The sequence below is a fragment of the Lichenostomus cassidix genome, chromosome 18, assembly GCF_008360975.1.
Source record: "Lichenostomus cassidix isolate B80296 chromosome 18, HeHo_3.0, whole genome shotgun sequence".
NCBI classification, from domain to species: Eukaryota; Metazoa; Chordata; class Aves; order Passeriformes; family Meliphagidae; genus Lichenostomus; species Lichenostomus cassidix.
Window position 1 is genome coordinate 8,695,906 of NC_139498.1, and position 12,837 is coordinate 8,708,742.

At 51.1% G+C, this 12,837-nt stretch overlaps 1 long non-coding RNA gene across 1 annotated transcript; it reads left to right on the forward strand.

Annotated features, from left to right (window-relative positions):
• The first annotated feature begins 6,021 nt into the window (after positions 1–6,021).
• On the forward strand, positions 6,022–11,535 carry LOC146429659 (uncharacterized). The gene is made up of 3 exons (XR_014855666.1): positions 6,022–6,257; positions 11,216–11,341; positions 11,466–11,535. It is a non-coding gene; the product is annotated as an uncharacterized LOC146429659 (long non-coding RNA).
• Positions 11,536–12,837: the final 1,302 nt, after the last annotated feature.

Genomic DNA, 12,837 nt, shown 5'->3' on the forward strand with positions numbered 1-12,837 from the left:
CTGTGACTACCTCTGCAAGGATCTCTAAACCCCATTTAGCACCCACCTTTGTTGCTTTGACCCCAGCTGCTTTCCAGCTGCCTGTAAGCCAAAGCCCCAAACCCAGCATCCCATTCTGTGTGGCCCAAGCTTCCCTCCAGCCTACTTGGAATTTTAAGAGAAATGGGCCAGGACCAGTAGAAGGGTAAAAATCACCCCAAGCCCTCTCTGTGGCCTTGCTTCTGCTTTGGGGATCTCAACCCAGCCTTTTTCAGGCTTTTAAAAAAGTGATTTAGCACTGAGATGACTCCTGAGCACAGCTGAGTGGACGTTTCAGAAGCCCTGTACCTCACCTCTCCTCTCCTGTTGTGTTTCATGAGCTTTTTCCAGCACAGAGTGACTGCTGGCAGGATGAGAAGAGAAGAACAATATGTTCCTGGAATTGTCTCCAACCTGCCCACTCTCCTTTTCCTCTGCAAGGCTGCGGGAGCAAGGGGAAGAGGCTGAATGAGGTGTTCAGCCAGTATTTTATGAGGACAGTGCAAGCAAAATACAAACAGTTGGGGAGGCTTTGGCCCTGGAGTTCCACCTTTGGCTGCAGTTCCATTTTTATGGCAGTTAAAGCCGTTTGTAGACTTTTTTTTAAAAAAAGTCTACAAACTTTTGCACCACCCTTGGAGCCACAGCCAAGCACTGAATTGGTGCCTCTCTTCACTCCAGCAGCTTCATTCCAGGTTTGCCTGCCCAAGGAGGTGCAGGGCTCTGCCTTCCCCCACCACCACTTGTATTAGCCCCATTCTCAGCTGCCTAGAAATCCTTGGCAGGAGAAGAAACATCACCCTGCTGAACTTTGCTCTGCCTCAACTCCACAACAGCCTGCCGAGTTGCAGTGTTGGGTGCTCTGCAGTTGCCACACGAGGGTCACACTGGCAGTGCTCATCCACAGCTGCACAGCCTCGGAGGGAGTGCCTGATGAGCAACATCTTTGCTCAGAGCCCAGTTCTGTAGCCAAAGTGGCATTTAGGTCTTGCTCTGCAGCTTTCCCCGCTGCTGCCCTTGTCCCTGCCTTGAGCCTCACTGCCTGTGTTGCTTTTCTGGCTGGGAGAAATAGGAAGCAGACACAGCAGTAAAGGGAAAGGGAATTTATTTCAGTTTTAATAAAATCCTAGGTGCACAACTCTTCAAAGGTGAAAATACATTGAGAAGTGCACCACATACAACGCATATACAATTTTATGGACCTCACAAATGAGCATATTTACTTAAAATCTTCCAATAAGAAACTTAATTGATGAAGTAATTGTTCCTCTGTTCTAATTACCTCTTCCTAAATGAGATTACAGTCCAGGTTACAAAATCTGTTCCAGAAAGAAGGCTCCATCTAAGGTAGGAGCCTCTAGTTGAGATACTATAGAGCTCTTGGCCTCCTACTGTGAATGTTTGGTTTTTCCACTTTGCAAAACCCTCAAACTAAGCTAAATATCAGACTACAAGAATTATAAATATGTGGGGCTAAGGTACACAAAGTGTGTGTAAAGGGTACAAGGGAAGGGAAAGGGTAGAAAAATGTATAAAAGGATATAAAAGGAATGACAAAAAATCATCAGGCATCACCTGCAGCACCACAGCTTGGCTGATGTGCATCATCCCCAGCCATCCCATTCAGTAATTGCAGGACTCTCTGGCTGCAGGGCTGGTGCCTCATCTCCCAATGGCCAGCTGTGCTTTGTGCAGAGGGAGGTTAATGGAGGGATTTCCCAACTGCCCTAAAATCCAGTTCCCAAATGCTTACCCTGAAGCCTTTGAAACATGATTATAGCTTGACTGGTCTGTCAGCAGAGTCAGGGATGGAAAAGATGGATTAAAAATGGCTGTGTTTGCTCAAATGTGCTGACTCCACTGTGTAATGAGAAGCAAATGACACATGGATGCAGTGCTATGTGAGGACATGCTTGTTGCCACCTAATGACAGACCTTGGCTGAAGGTGACTCAGGACAGGTGGAGCAGGTGCTCACAAAGCATTGCTCTTCCTACCACTGCAGCTCTCTGAAGATGAAGGGCTTCCTCTTGATACCTAGTTAGCATAATTGAGTTCCTCTTGAAAGCAACAGGCTGACTTATCTGTTCCTTAGGAAGCAGAAGTAGAGCTTGAATTGCCTCTAAGAGCCCCTCCAGTTGGGCAACACTGCCTGTGAATAGGCACAAGGCATGTGCTGTGTTCTGGTGGATGAACTCTGGCAAGTGTGTGGTTTGGGTTGTTGGTGAAAACAATTTCCATGGTAACTCTCTATTGCTCTGATTTTCCATGAGCCCATTAGTGAACCAAATCACCTCCGAGGTGTGAGCCATGCAGAGCTTGCTGTGGTGACAAATAGGTGGGTTGGAAACTCGTGTGGGTGTCTACAGGGTCTGTTTGAGGTCTATCTGATGCTGCTTGCCTGGGGGGAAACTTGTCCTTCTTCATCCTGTGGGGAGACAGGGTCATCTCTTCTCCAAACTCCAGACTTCAGTGCCTGGCATGGAGGGAAGCAGGGTCACTGTGCTCGGTTTGCTGACAGCCAGGCCAGAGCAACATTATTAGATCACCTGTTTGCTTCCCATTCAGGAAGAACAATCCATTTCCCCCCAGCTATGCTCATACACTTTGCTTCTTGCAGGTGTGATTGTCACAGCCTGTCCCTGGTGATGTCCCAGCCCACTGGGCCAGCTGGCTGTGAGATCAGAGGTGCTTGTAGGTAGCTTTCCATCAAAATCTTTGCTGTTTTTGCCACCTTCTCCCAGCTCTGCTGTCCCACTCCCACAGGTGATCCATTTTCATGCTGGAAAGCATCAGATGTTGCTTTAGCTCCAACCTGCTGCTGGTCTCTTCTCCTGATGAAAGTATTTGCCATCAGCATGGCTCAGCCTCCTCTGCAGGAGGGGACTGGCCTGATTTTGGGGCAAATCCAACTGGCAAATTTTGGGGCTGCTGTGACCTGGTCCTCTGTGGAACAGCTGCTCCTCACTCCAAGGACACATTTGAGCTCTGAGGAGGACACTGTGATCACATTCAAGCTAAACAGTAGCCAAGCTGTTTGCACCTTGAACACCAGCATTGCTGATTTCTTCAGCACAGAGACCTTGGTGCTGTGCTGCTGGAGGGGGGAAAGGATGTGATTTGAAGTGAATCACCCTGGCAGGAGGCAGCAGACGTGATCTGGCTCTTGCATCAAGCTCCTCAGAGCTTCCAGGAGTGTTCCTGCCTGGCGAGGAGGCTGGGCAGCCAGGGACATGCTGTGGTGCAATGCAGCAGGTGTTCCCTGCATGCCTGGCCTTTGAAGTGTGACACTGTGAGCTCCAAGCCTGACCAGCTGATGTGGTGCAACACCTCTGAGGCAGATAGGAGCAATCCTGCTCATCGTAAACTTAATTAGATGATACTTATTTCTGGAACTGGAAAAGTCTCTTACTGATGCACACCAGAGACGCTGGTTGAATGGTAAATAAAGTTAGCAATATTGGGACCAGCTGTTCTAGGAGACAGCAAATTGAAAACCAAATTGGTTGATAAGTGAACCAGGAAAACATCAGGAGGGAGGAAAGTGTAAGTCTCTGAGAGGGGTTGGAAGTGAAACAGAGCCAAAGCAATGTCTTGACAGCAGCACAATTCAGGCCTGGAGGAGTGAGGCTGCTGGGGAGGGAGAAGAATCAAGTTTCTCCTTCCCAGCTTGACAGAAGTGATTCCCCTCCCTGCTGCAGGGGCAGCCCTCTTACTTGAGCAGACTTTGAACCTCCTTTTAGTGAGGACCAGCTGGCCTTGCTCTGCCCTGGCCTGGGTGCTCCATAAAGGAGTCTTTTCCAGACAATCCTTTCTCCTTCACCATCAGTCTTCCTTCTCCTTCACCATCAGGGAACTACATGAATAACTGTGAGCACTCACTTGTTGCTCCTCCTCCTCTTCATTTCCTCCTCCCTTACCAACAACAAGATGCCTGGTGAGAGTGAAAAACCCCAGCCCTGTGAAGTTCATTTTGGAGTATCACACCCACCTATCTCAACATCACCCAAATGCCTTGATTTTGCCCCAATCAGCTCTTGGAAATCTCTGGCCAAGGCTAGACAGAAAACATGGAACTTCTGCCTTGTGTCCTTCCTCAGAGGTTCTCCTGGGCTTTGTGCTGGGGCTGAGCAAGGCTGATGGGGATACCCATGGCAGACTGGAGACACAGCAGCAATCAGCACCCACTGGCACATGGTGGAGGAGATGGTGGCTGCTGTGGCTGCTGTGGCTGCTCACTCACACTGGGGTAGGAGAATCCACAGAGAAACTCAGCTAGAGCTGTGAGAGCACTGGGGAGGGGGAAGACAAAAGAGAGGGCAACTTTCAATAGTTATTTCAGTCTCACCTAGTTTAAAGAAATTTGTCTCATCTATTACTCCTTTTCCTCTGCCCAGCAAAGGAGGTGCAGAACTTCCAAACAAAATGAGGAAGCTGTGGCAGGCAGTCTTTGCATGCATGGAGATTTGCAGAGCCCCAGGTGGGCCCAGCTTAGAGGAGGGTTCTGAAGAGAAAGGCAGCCCATTCCTGCAGTGCTGAGTGCCCTGAACCACAGCAGTGAGAGCACCAGCAGTGACTGCTGCTGATGGGGCTTCACCTGGGGCCCCACTTGCCTCCTTTCCTGAGCTGAAGCATGTTGAGCTGAGCTGCTGCAGGACACGAGTGCTCTATAGCCCATTCCACAGCTGTCCTCATAGCCCTGCTCTGTGCTGGTCACACTGTGTGCTGCCGTGAGGTTTTCCAGATTTGTGGGTGACCCCTCAGTCCTAGCACAGAGTTAACTGGCCCTGAGCAGTGGCTGCTCCTGTGTTTGAGGTCTCCTGACTCGTGTGCTTTGTGTGTGCAGCTGAGGTGTGGCTGCCAGGGCACAGATGGGGCTGCTAGGGCACTCATGGGGCTGCCGGGGCACTCATTGGGCTGCCAGGGCACAGATGGGGCTGCCAGGGCACAGATGAGGCTACCAGGGCACTCATGGGGCTGCCAGCAGTGCTGAGAGGGAGGGGAGAGGAGGAGTGTCCACTTGCGCTCGAAGCAGAGCTGACTCAGGGCTTTCTCCCCAGGGCTGGGTGCTGACTCAGCTGCTTTGCCTCTTGCTGGCTTCTCTGAAAACCAGAGGCATCTCCTGGGGCTCAGAGGCCGCAGCAGTGCAGCAGGAGTCAGCATTAGTTGGTTTTGGGAGAGTCACGCCTTGACTGTTTTGGGGCAAGAGCCAAGAAGTTAGTAAGAGCTTCAGGATTGCTTCTGGGTGTGTTTTGTACTCCTGCTGGGGAGCACGTGCTGCTTGGCCTGGGCTAACTCCTGGGGTGGATGTTGCTGCAGCAATGCTGCTTCTGCTGCTGTTCCCCCTCTGCAGGGGTGGATTGGGGCAGGAAAGCTCTGCCTTCAGCTGGCAGAGCCTCACTGGAGTGTAATCTCATGGTATTACTCATGCTTGTGTTAGAACATACAGCCCTGCTATGGCAGAGGCTGGGTGAGGCTGTGATGAGCTTCTGGGGTGGAAAACACACCACTGAGGTGTCACCTCCTGCTAGGACACAGCCCACAGCTCCTGGGACACCAGAGACTTGGCTCTGCCCTCTGCAGCCAGCAGCTGTGTGGTTTTCAGTGCTGAGCTGGGATGTGTGGAACACCTTGTGCCAGTGATGAGGACCAACCTGTGTGCCCAAAGTGCTGAGGGATCTCCCAGCAGCAGTGCATGGGGTGCTGAGTGAGGCTCCCAGCTCTCTCTCCAGGGCAGCAGGTCACCTCTAGGACCTGTGGTGTGTGCAAAGCCAGCCCTCCCACCCTGTGCTCCATCCTGCAGCATCAGCAAACTGGGGCTGTGGAACTGGGGGTTCCCTTGGGGTTTTTGCCTCTCTTATGGCTCCCAGAAATACCTGCTTTGGGAAGGAGGTGATTTCTGAGCCTGGAGCCTGGGATGGTGGAGCACTGCTGCAGCCAAAGGGAGGCTGAGCCCAGCAGCTTTGCTGCCAATTCCATGATGTCCTGACAGGGGATTGCTCTTTCCTGATCTTCCAGCAGCCTCATAGCTCCTCTCCATGCAGGAAAGTGGAGCCATGAGGCTGAATCCTGCTTGGTCCTGACTGCTCCTGTGATAAACCTCTTTATCCCACTTGAAATGAGCTGAGGGAGAAGGGCTTTGGGCCAGGAGAGCCCTGCTGCCACTTCCAGAGGTGAGGGCATTATTGACTGCATGGAAACCTGCTGAAATTCCTTAGGAAAATGGCGGAGATGATGAAGGTGGGTGAGGTAGTGTGGATGTCACTGCCACCTCTGTGGGTGTGGGGGGCTGGCCAGCTGCCCACCCAGGCACCACGGTGGTTGTGGAGGGGTTGTCCCATCACCAACCAGTTCCTCCAGTTCCTTTGGGAAGTGCCAAACTGGGTTGGAGTCAGACTGGTTTGTGCAGAACCTTTGTTTGCCTGGAGAGGAAAAAAAAAATAATAATTAAAAAAAAAAATCAATTCAGTCACCTCAGCCCAGAGTTGAGTTTTTAAAGGGAGTGGAGCAGGGAAGGTCCAGGGCACCCCCACTGTGCTCCTGTGCTGTCGCCAGACTGGAGCCTGCCCTGGGGCTGAGCTGCTCCGTGGTTTTTAAAGAGGACAAACGGGGACTTGAACGAGACACAAACAAACACATCTTTCATTGTGATGGGGATGGCGGCGGCTCTTGGAGAGGTGTCAGTTCCTCGCACGGAGCCGTGGGCTGGAGGGAGCTGACAGTGACACTGCTCTCCTGTGCACCCTTGGCTGAAGGGAGGATGAAATTCAGGCAAGGACCCATCTCGGGAGCAGATTTCAGCCTGGACACGAAATCATTACCCAGGGCTCGTGCTGCTGCTGCTAAGCAGCAGTGGCTGCAGCTCAAGCCCTGCGTTAGCTGTCTGGGCAGCTGAGCCAAGCTTGCCTTGCCCTTGGGCTTTTTCCTTCTGACTGTGCAGTGTTACCACCCTTGTTGGGTTGTTCTTAATCTGCTTATTCCAGAGAAATCCTATCTGCCTATTATTGTGCCCCAAATGCAAAAAGACTTTCTGTCTTTCCCAGGGTGGAAAAAAATGTTTTCAAAATCCCCCCCAAATGTTGCTGCCCTGCAACAGCTTTCTTCAAACCCCCCAGAGGATGTTTTAATCTGAATTTTTGTAAGTGCTTGGGGGTGTTACAGGAACATCCCAGCCTGAATGCTGGTGGATACTGGAGAGTTGGTATTTTGGTGGATTTTGGGGGAGGAAGCTCAGAGCTGGTTGGCCTGGCTCAGAGTCTGACTGATTTCAGCCAGTGAGTGCCAGGGTCTGGGGAAAAATGACCCTGTCTGGACTTGTCTATTCAAGTGCCTCTTTGCTCTGCAAGGAGACCACATAACTTTACTGACCCATGGATGCAACTGCTCCCTTATGCCATGAGTGTAAACACTGCAGATCTGCTCCTGAGGGTCAGAGGATCTAGTACATGTATTGATCATGCTTAAAAAAATCTTTAAAAGTAGTCAGACCTTAGCTGAACCTCTGTCTTTATTTCACTTGGCTTTTCCCCACTGTTTCTGGTGCCCTCCAGAGGGGATGGGCTCAGCCCTGAGCCAGGCCAGCTGTGTCTGCCCACCTTTGCAGGGCTGTTTTGGCTCACTGCCTTATCTGCCTTGTGACACCACATGCCCTTTCCTTCCCCCTTGATGACGCAGGGCCCTCCCGGAGCAGGATGAGTGATGATGTTAAGCAAGCCCTGGGTAAGCAGCCTGGCTACGGGGAACTGCTGCAGAGGCAGCAGAAGTGAAGCTGTGTGGAAAAACCCTTCTGTGTTTGTTCAACTTCCAAACCCTGCCTAGTCTTAGCTTAGTATTTGAAATTAAATTATCATTTCCCTTAAAGCCAAAGGTATCAGAATGTCTGACTCTTGGGAGTATCAGGGGCAAATTTGATCTGCTGTGACACTCTTCACTGGCTATAGAGATGGTCAGTGATGGCCATAATGCCCAGAGCTGATGAGCACCTCTGTTTGGCCCTTTTGCCTCAGTGTTTCTGTCCTTTCCACATCTCCAGACTGAGATCACTCTGTGGGTGTGAACAGACACACCCGAGCTGATGTACCCTGCCTGTGGTGCTCACCCAAAATCTGTGTCCCTTCTTGGCAGACAAGGCTGGCCTGTGGGTGAGCAAAACTCAGGCATTTCATTTTTGCCTATCAGACTCCTCTGGGTCAGGTAAGCTGATTCCAAAGCAAGGTGAGGTCAGCTCAGGGGGTCTGTGCTGTGCATCCCACACCCTGCACACTGGGGACACTCTTCATGGTGGGGTGAGTATGTCCTTGACCCCTCTAAGCTGAGGCTGCCCTTAATATGCCCTGGCTGGATCCTTGTGGACATGCTGGAGAGCACTCCTGCTTTCCATGTGGTGTGGAAAGAAAACAAGTCAGGAAAATCCAGGCTGTTTGATTGCCATTCAGAAATAAGCAATAGCACAAGTGGAGCATGGGCAGACAAGGGCACACCACTGACCCTAGGGCATTGCTCTCTGCACCCAACTTCGTTCTTCTCTTGGGGACACAAGGACAAGCCCAGGGGTGCTGATGGTCCTGCTCTGGTCTCTTTAAACACTGGGGATTTCAGCCTATGGTCTGTCCATAATGTGCTGATGTTTGTAGCTGTGAGGAGCTGCAGAGCACTGGGCTGATGGGGAGCAGAACCTGCAGCTCCTTCACGTGGGATGACTGAGAGTCACTTCCTGGGGGTGTTTAATGGCCATAACTTGCTGACATGACTGTGTACCAAAGTGCTGCTTACCCACCAAGCACAGCCTGGGCTGCCCCCAGTTGGCCCCTGGAGGAGGAATTGTGCTGCTCACATGCAGTGGAAAATCTTCTGGAGTAAATCCTGCAGGTTGCAAACTTGCCGTTGTTGAGATGGATGTGAGATAGTTCAGCCTGGAGCCAAGTTCAGCCCTTGGGTTCTGCAAGTTTAAGGCATACAAATGCTGCCTGAAGAGTTAATGGGAAACAGAGTGTGGAGGGAAACAAAGAAAGACTTTTGAGGTCTCAGCTGCTCAGGGTAATATTTAGGTTTGGTGACTCTCTGTATCTTAGAGATGGGAATGCAGCAAAGCTCTTTCAGTCCAGAGTATACATGGAGCCCAACAAGACTGTGGGCTAATATCAACAAACCTTTTGGAAAAGCAGATCCTGTCTGCTTCAGCAAAGCCGCAGTGTTATTTTTCTTTCAACAAATGTATTGAGACAATAATAATGCTGTGCAGATTGGTTGTCCCTGGCCTACATGATTTATTAGGAAGCAGAAACAATTGGAGCTGCTGAGAAAAAACAAGCCTTGGACATGGATATTTTTCTCTTCTTTTTATTTTCTTTTTTTCCCCCCTTGATTTCCTCATGAACCAAAGAAAGGCCACCTAGTCTGGTCCCAGGAGAGAGGTTGCCTCCTTCCTTGCATTTCTTACTGGACCACCAACCCTGGGTTTGCTGCTTAGAGTGCTGGGGAGGAGGGGGGAGCAAAACTGTGCTGGGAGGGAGGCTGGGAGAAGGTGATGCAGCCATAGAACAACATTCCCAGGCAGGAAAGCAGGGCAGATCTGGAGGAGGAGACCTGCAATCTGTTTCTAGCCGGTGGTGACTCAGGGACAAGTCGTTTCCTGTCTCTGAGCCTCCCTTTCCCCCTTTTTATCCCTTTTATTTACTGCTAAAGCCATCGAGAGTGCTGGTGCTGGCCATGCCCGGGAGCTCAGCCCAGCTCAGACCTGCAGGTGCAGTCGAAGCACAGGAGCTGGAGGTGGTGGCAGGTCCCACCCTGGTGGTGGCAGGTCCCTCACTGGTGGCCCCAGCTCCTGCTCCTTGCCTTGAGCAGAGAACATCTTTGCTTCAGAGTGGTTTATTTGATGCTTCCTCAGCCAGGAACACCCAGGGGAAGGTGGGCAGGGCAGGCAGCCCCCCCCCCCAGTGCTTGTCCCCTGGCTGCTCAGGTGGCCTGGCTGATGTATAGAGAGTATCCTCACACCCTCTGGCAGGTGCTAGCCTGGCCTGGCCTTGCCCCCCTTGTCCCTGCCCTGTTGTTCCACACCTTCCCCCATGATGGTGATGGGTAGAAATGCTCTTCTCTTGTAGGCTAGTTCTCCTCAGGACCATGGGTGTGGATGCTTCTCCCCCCAGGGGCAGTGGAGTGTGCAGTGTGAGGCTTCCTGACCTCCTCGACCTGCTGGCTGCCACCCAAAGCCCCTGGGGGCTCCTGGGGGGTCACATCCTCCCTCCACACCCCACTGCTGTGCATGGCCATTGCCAGCCTGGCCAGGGAGCTGGGGCAGCTCTCCAGCCTTGATGAGAGGCTGTTCCTCCACCACAAAACCCCTGGTGAGTGGGGATTCTGCATGGGATTGGTGGGAGCAGCTCCCTGGAGACCCCTTGGAGATGAAGGAGGCCTGAGCCCCATCATGCTGGGGCTGAGCTCAGCCTCAGGTGGTCCTGTTTGCACCCACAGCCCTGCACATCATCCTCACTGGGTTTTCTGGAAAGATCCCTGTGAGTTTGGTTAATAAAGTGTAAAGGGCTCCCTCCCAGCCTTTTTTGAGGCAGCAGGACCAGGTGCTCTGGCAGCAAACTGCCAGCTGAGAGTCTGCACTAGTAAGTGATATCATCAGGGTTTGCTTTGCCTTCAGAAATGACTAAACAGATTTTCTCTGGTTTCCAGTTGACCCCGTGGCTCCCTGCTGCTGATGGGAGCAGGCTGTTTAGGTTTGAGTTAATGGTGCCATGGCAATCAGCCTCAAAAGCTGGATATGGATTCAGCAGGTAGAGGGAGGGGGAAGAGCTGCAGCCACTGCATCCAGGCCTGGCTGTTATTAAAGCAGGGATTGCTGAGAATCATCTCTGATTCATGCTCCAGCTGAAACACAAGTATTTCACATTTGTCTGAAGGGATTAAGTTTTTAAAGCTCCTGCCCTTCTGGCTGGGTGTTTTCCTGCTAGGGGTTAGTTAGCTTTAGCTCCCAATTTTAGAGAAAGACTGGGGGGTTGGGGGTGATTTTTCCTTTGTGATCATTTTGTTCCATGCCTCGAGTCAGCACAATAAGGAGTCAGTGCAAATTAGCTATATTTGATTATTGCAGGGGGCTAGAGGAGCTCTGGGTAATTGCTACATTTGGCTCCTTTTCTCTTGGGTTTCACTGACATTTCAGATAGTAAATGAGCAGTTCCTTCCCCCTACAGATGTTTTCTGTTGGTTATAGCTGGGAAGAGACCATAGATGCTAAAATCCATGCTGCTTTTGTGTTTTTTGTTGAAATCAGTGTGGGGCACAGGGCTTGCTCAACTCTGGATGCTCCTGCCAGTGGGGTGAGTGACAGTGGGGCTTCCCTCCCTTTCTCCCAACCCTGTTTGCATAAGAGAGGAGGTAGAGAAAAAGTGAATCATGGTAGCTTGACCCTCCTAATATTCTTTGAATTTTTTGTGACTGCAGGATGCCAAGTCTCTTCCTTCCTCATCCCAGCTCCTGCCAGATTGGCTGAAGCACAGCCTGCCTGGATGAGAACAGTGGGCTCACGCTGGAGAGGAGGAATGATGCAGATCTGGTCATAAACACCCAGCTTGCTTTTCACCCTCAGCCTCTTTCTGTCAGCATCACAAATCTGCAGGCACAGGGCCATGTTGCTGAGATGAAAAGTCTCACAGGTGCTCCCTGGGCTGCTGGGCTTCTCCAGAGCTGAGTGGATGGAGCAGAGCTGTGTCATGAGGCCAGGGCTGCCTGTGCTTTCACTGCTCTTGCAAGAGACAAGCCTGCAGATCTGCCATGGCCTTGATTTCTGCTTCACCCCTGGATCAATGTTAGACACCAGCCAAACCTATCTTCCAGACTGAGGCAAGGGAAATTCAGCTCTTTCTGTTGGCCCTGGGCAATTCCTCTCCTAATCCAGGCACATGCACATGTTTTGGGACATCACAGAATATTTCTGGGCTCCTGGGTTTTTCCTGAGCTTCTGCCAGCTGTCTCCATGAAGCATCCATGCTTAAGGCCATGGAAAAAGTCAGAGCATCACTTGCATTTTTGGGAGAAATGATATGTAAAAATTGCCTACAGGTTTGTCTTGGCTCCATGGAGAAGTTGCATCTCCTTCACTGATGCTCTCTGGAGACAGAGGACCAACAAAAAGCACATGAAGCACAAATCTCTCCACATAAGGTCTTGCTTCCTCTGCACTGGAGTACAAAGGAAGAGGAGAATCCACAGGATCCTAAAATCTTTAAATACTGAAAATTTATAATAAATAAACCCTAGATTTTATTGAAAAATCTCCAGGTGATAAAGATTTATTTTGCCTTTGACAATGTGATTGGAATGGAGAGCAGCTGTCAGGTTATTGCAGCAGTTTGATGGTTTGCCCAAAGCCAGGAGCCTCCCCAGGCTGCAGCCACTCAGCCCCACTCTCATACACATTTTTCAGGAGAAGGCAGAACCCTGCAGAGGCTGCATGACCCAGGGCTGGGGGTGCTGTACAGCTTTGAGACCCTCAGCCAGACTGGAGGGGCCTTAAACCCCAAAACAGCTCAGTGGGGAGACAAAGAGTCTTTGAAGCTCCTCCAGTCTGCCCAAGCCGCAGAGTGGGGTTGTGAACCTTGTCTGTGCTTCTCTGTGAGAATGTTGCTTTTACAATTAAAACCCACGCAATCCCCCAGCCCTTGCTACCGCTTGTTACCCCAGTGAAATATCTGACATTTGAGACATAATGGGAAGTCAAAGAATGTGAGGAATTTGGTGACTCAACGCAGAGTTTGTTATACCAGCCCCACCGCTTAAGCCCATGTAATGTAAAATTGTTCCACGGCATGCGGCA